The following is a 6,370-nucleotide window of genomic DNA, read 5'->3' as shown; positions in this document are numbered from 1 at the left end:
GTAATCCTTAACCGATTTTCTCGCAACAAGTTTCATTCGGCAGGAGACAAAGCCTCGTTGATCACTATTGAATTTTATAACGATCGGTCATTGCGTTTAAAAGTTATGAAGAAAATGGTACATCGGACCATATAAACCCCATATAAGGTTGGTGTCTTAACTAAATGCGAGAAAGGCACCACCAACGCTAGGTGGATTAATCTGGGTTTTTTATAGAAACTTCAGAACCCCTATATATATTTTTTTTTGAACTGTTTTGCCAAATGTTTGTATGGGTCCCCAATGAGAGATCAAGTATCTATCCCCATATTGAGGTAACAACTTAGAACATAAATATCCTAAAACTTTGAAGAAATGTTAGGATTTTTATTAGTACAAATCACATGTCATGTTTATACTGTGAAAAAATAATAGTATTTGGTCATTGTTATGAGAAGTTATTCAAATGCTGCGTGGCTACCAAAAAATCTCAAATACAAAAACCGTCCTGTAGAATTGGTACGGTTTTCAATCCAAAAAATGAGTTACTGAGTAATGATCATTTGTTTAAAGAACCTATACTGAAAATACGCTAGAACAAAATAACTTTGGTTTTCGATAAAACAGGAATTCTTCCAAGAGATTAAGTCTCTTTCCCTTCCCTACTATGAAGTTATGCCTTTCAGCTAAATAATATTATAAGAATTTCCATAGCTATACCTGCCCTGGTATGATTTGATGCAAGCAAATTGATACACTAGGCTCGAGAATCGGATATCTTTGTATTGGTCCAAGTTCCTTTTTTTTCAAACTATCGACAAGATTGATGTGATCTTAACCTCAAAAATTAACATGTATATGAGGAGTGAGAGATATGGCGTTAAATTTGTTTTAGCACGTAGAAGTCTTTTGTGGTGTGTTTCAGCACAGCTTTCTTATACCGACGGTAGACGGTCATTTGACCGAATGTCGTTTGGCTGAATGTCATTTGGCCGAAAGCGTCATTTAGCCGAACGCCATTTGACCGAATGCCGTTTGGCCGAATAATTGAAATACGTTTCCTTATTGAGTGTGTGAAGTGAGAAGTAAGAAGTGTTTGTAGTGGGAAGCAAGAAGTGAAACGTAACAAATGAGAAATGGGTAGTAAGAAGTTATTGGTAAGAAGTGAGATGTGATAGGTGAGAAGTGATAAATAAGACAGTGAGTAGCAAGCATCGCGAATCGGACCAAAGCCTGAGAACAATTCTGAAATCCTTGTTATGCACCCAAATACCACGTTCTATGGTGGCCAGGTTACGTTTTCGTCTGTCGAATGAGCGACTGCTTCTTCAGGTTTGGAACCACATTGGATCCAACACACACGAGCTGGGAACAGCTTTCATAGTGATGGGCGATATGCAAAGGCGCGTGATCAGGTGGTATCTGATCAATGAAAGAATGTGCAGGTTGAGGATCAAAGGCCGGTTCTTCAACTTCAGCATATTCAACGTCCATAGCCCACACTCCGGAACAGTGATGGGAAATGTCAAAAAAATGTCATGGGGTTGCTATTACTAATTTGCTAATAACTTTTTTCAAAAGTTGTTTACAATTCGGATTTTTTTATTTACATGTGATGCTTAAAGGATCCTACAACTTTGCCAAACAGGTCATTGTTCTAAATATACAGTGTGAGGCATGATAACGAATTTAAAAAAATGTCACGGAATGTCATGACAGCAGGGTGGCCAGTGAATTTTGAATTTCAAATTCCCGGTTATTTCCCGGTTTTCTCCCGGTATTATGGAATTTTCCCGGTATTAAAAAAAAAATAAGGTATTAGAAAAAAATTCAAAAACACACAAATTCATAAATATTTAAAATAGAAAAGATTTTTTTCTATAAACAATTATACGGCAAGTACAAAATTAAATGTAAAAGAGTGATTTTTGCTGGTTAAGTAATACTATTGTTTCACTAAGTTTGTTTTTTTTATTCTAGTAAGTATGAACTCATGACAAATTATTTAGATATTGCGATTCTGCAGAAAAATATAGAAACATATTTAACAAAAAATGTTTAAACATCTTCTCTGTATCGCAATCATTCAAACCATTCCACAATTTGATAATAAACCTTATTTTCTAAGAACATGTTCTATTAATCGAAAGTCCATATTCTTGTTAATGTTTGAAAGTATAGTTCGTCCGTAAACAAGAATACCGAATCTAAACCTCATATGATGTCACGAACTAATATAATGTGTAACTGTGAATCAAATTTCCATCGTCAAAACTCTTTGATGCATCATGAGGATCGTGAAAGATAAATTTGATTTTTTGTTGGTTGAATACAAGATTTATTGTTTAAAAAGAATGTGTTTTTTAGCTTTTTTGAATGGTTTTGGAAATGTTTCAATATTTGAAATAAAAGAGGAGGAATACCAAATATATTTATTTGGACAAATTGGAGAACCTAAAAGGAATAGATTTAGATAATTAAAAATGAAGGAGAGCACTAATCAGATTTAATACAAACAAAATCGGTGCAATCAAAGTTGATTGCTCATGTTTCGGGTATAAAAGTAACCCGGAGTTGTAATTAATTACTATGTCTAAAAATCAACTTTGGTCAACTTGATTGAATGGGGTATCTAGAGTCTTCATAAATACGTGAGCTACTTTAGAAATTTGTAAACTCGGAAATAGAATGGAATGAGCGAATGAGTCTACCAATTCTCTCATGATGTTTGACATTACTGCACTATTTTTTTACAGAGAGACAAATGCAGATTAGAAAATTTTCCCGGTGGTTATTAAATTTCCCGCATATTTCCCGACATTTTCCCGGTGATTTTGAATTCCCGGTTTTTTCCCGGTTCTCCCGGTTTTCCCGGTTCGCTGGTCACCATGATGACATTAATGTCATTTGACACTAATTCGGCTCTCACGCCGCCAATTTTAGTTTTAGAGCAATGACCTATTAGACAAATTTTTAGTATCCTTTGAGTGCTTTATGTTTATATAAAACATACGATTGTAAATTACTTGTGAAAAAAGTTATTAACAAATTAGTCCCATGACATCGATATGACATTTCCCGTCACTGCTCCGGAAGCACTGATGATGATAAGGACGCATTCTACGCGCAGCTGTAACGTGAGTACGACAGCTGCCCAAGCCACGACATCAAAATCATCATAGGAGATTTGAACGCTCAGGTTGGCCAAGAGGAGGACCGACTTAGACCGACTATTGGGAAGTTCAGCGCTCACCGACTGACGAACGAAAACTGCCTACGACTAATTGATTTCGCCGCCTCCAAGCATATGATCTTTCGCAGCACCTACTTCCAACACATCGGTACACCTGGAGATCACCACTGCAGACAGAATCACAAATCGACCACGTTCTGATTGATGAACGGCACTTCTCCGACATTATCAACGTCAGAACATATCGTAGCGCTAACATCGACTCTGACCACTATCTGGAGATGGTTAAACTGGAGCATGCACCTTGTGCTAAATAGAATAGCACAGCATCCATTTTATTTAAACAGGTCGACAGACCTTTGTTTACGCGTGTAGATCAAAAGACCTTACTCCGGGAATTTCTTGGATGGTCAAGAAGTTATACTTTGTACATATTCTGTTCAATGTAGCACAAGAAGGAGCATGCACCATATTTGAAACAGATCGACAGACCTTTGGTAACGCGTGAAAATTGCAAAAAAAAAACGATATTTTATTGACAGTCGTTTTTACGCGATGTTCGGAATTTTCGCGGAGGAAAAGATAAAGGGACATTTTCCATCTGGGACAAATTTGCCTGATATTTTTTTCAACTCCCCCTGAACAAACATTCATATTTCACAATTGCATACGATACAGTGGCGTAGCCAGGGGTTCTGAACATTTTTGAAAAGCGATTAAAGGCAGTGAACGATCTGGCCGAACGCTCCTTTATGGTGGGTCTCACCTCCAACAGTTAGCGTTGGACGGTGGATCTAAGATTTATATAGAAATACAGTTCAAGAAAGCTAAGACCGCTTTTGATATAGAATATTTCTTTATTTCTTCGTCTTCAGCTATGCTGGACGGACTGCTGCTTCTAAAATTAACTTACATCTGTTTGCCTAATGCTATTTTTAAAGGAAGTTCTGTTAACGTTAAAATCAAAATCAGACAAGTCATTGAGAAGGTTGAAACATCTTTCTAGCGGATGTCAAAGGCGAACATCCTCTGCAAATATGCACGTCTTTGGCGGAGCGGTTCCAAGTGTATTAGCTGACAACGATCCTCGTACTGTGGTAATCGCAAAGGATTGGTCCAGGGCAACCTCCTGAGGGCGAACCGGACAAAACTATGTTGAACTCGTTCGATACGGGCTGACTGCACTTCATGGAACGGTACCAAAACTGGTACGGCATATTCAAGTATGCTGCGAACAAGACAGCTGTACAAACTTTTTAAAGCATACACGTCGTTGAATTCCACGCCGTTGCGACGAATGAAACCGAGCACTGCAAAAGCTCACAGCTCACAGATATATGCTCGCTGAAATTGAGTTTTTTGTCCATTGTTACGCCAATATCATTGATGGAAGAGACGCGATCCAGTGAAATTCCATCTGATGAGTAGTTGAAATCGATTTGCGTCCTTGTTCTGTTGAAACTGATGATTTTGCACTTTTTGGAATTCAAATCCATGCCATTCAGCGCACACCATTGGGCTATGGTATCGAGATCATGCTGTAGAGCAGAGCAGTCGACAAGCGTAGATACTATTCGAAAAAATTTTAGATCGTCAGCGTACATCAGGCACCTAGTTTGACAAAGGCGGATCTTCCAGTCAAGTATGAACAGAGCCAGTCGATAATCCAATCAGGAAATCCAAGGCGGTGGAGCTTCCTAAGCAACAAAGTGTGTGGTACTCTATCGAAAGCTTCAGAAAAATCTATGTAGATGCTGTCTACCTGGCATCGTTTTCTAGGCTTGAGTTCAACATGCTGGTGTATATCATGAGATTCGTCACGGTTGAACTTTTTTTACGAATCCATGCTGATATTCAGAAATGATAGAGACGGCAGCCAAATACAGCCTTTTATGGATGCCAACGTATTCGCCAGACAGCATATTATTGATATGGGACGGTAATTTTCAACATTATGAATGCTACCCGTTTTGTGTATTGGAGTAACTGCGGATAGCTTCCACGCATCTGGGAAGATGCCCTGCGTTAGAGACAAGTTGAACAGAAGACAAACTGAAAGTTCCAGCACATCGGAGCACTTAAGAATAAAGCTTGGCGGCAGTTTATCCGGACCAGGGCCCTTTGATGGATCAATAGAGCTCAATGCGCTTACTATTTCTGCAGTAGAGAATATCGGGCGTGGAAAATTGATGTAGTACGATTGAAGTTAGTCTATAGCGCCAACTGAGTTGGGAGGAGACGCGGCGTTATACACAGATTTGAAGAAACTGTCAAAAAGTTTAGCTGCTTTAGAGGTGCCGCTGGAAGTAACGTCGCAAATGACGTTTCCGATGGGTTCGACTTAACTTCCTCTTAGACACGAAAAATGTAGTTACGGAAAGTAGTGTTAACAAATTCGTCATACTCTGCTTCGATGCGTTGAAGAAAAGTTCTATTCTCAAAATTCCGGTTTTTGAAATACCGTCGTCGTGCCTTGCAGAGAACGTTACGCATGTGTTGTAAGTCTGCATTCCACCAAGGTTAGAACAAGACTAATTAGAAATTTATTCTAGTAGGGTTACCGCTCCTGGACTTCATCTCATAGCTCCGATATTGGTCTCACGAAAAACAAAGCAATGGAAAGGTATTTGGTTTGTTTATTATTTTTGTAATTTGTAGCAGTGAGCACTCATGTTAGCAAAAAGAAGCGACGAAATTGGTGCTGTATTTCTTTGTTTCGCGATGAGATGAATATATGTTCAGTGAGATGTAAAACGGAACAGTTCCCCTACTTGTTTAGTAGAATGTTGAAATTTCAGTAACTCAAACATTCAAATGATCAATAACGGCACCGAACAAGTAGGAAGATGAAAGAAATATCTGTTAGTGGATTTTGCTATTTGAAGACCGTGTTTAGATGTAAGACAATAATAAATACGCACTATTATCACTCGTTGTGAATGGGTACAAAATAATACATGGGAAAGATTTAGTTCGGAAAATAGATTGCAAGTATTCGACCATGCACCTTGTGTTGAGAATTCTGACTCACCAGTACCCGCTAAGTTGCAGAGATTAGTAGGACATACGTTAGCGCCGCCCAGCAGATGAATCCCTAGCTAACTCGTAATACAATAGTTAGCGTGCGCGTTCTGAAAATTTTAAAATTCAGCATTAACAAACAATTTGGATAATTTCTTTCGTTTAATACAAAGGCAC

The sequence above is a fragment of the Armigeres subalbatus genome, chromosome 3 (genome assembly GCF_024139115.2).
Source record: "Armigeres subalbatus isolate Guangzhou_Male chromosome 3, GZ_Asu_2, whole genome shotgun sequence".
Lineage (NCBI taxonomy): Eukaryota > Metazoa > Arthropoda > Insecta > Diptera > Culicidae > Armigeres > Armigeres subalbatus.
Note: the sequence above shows the minus strand (reverse complement) of the source record.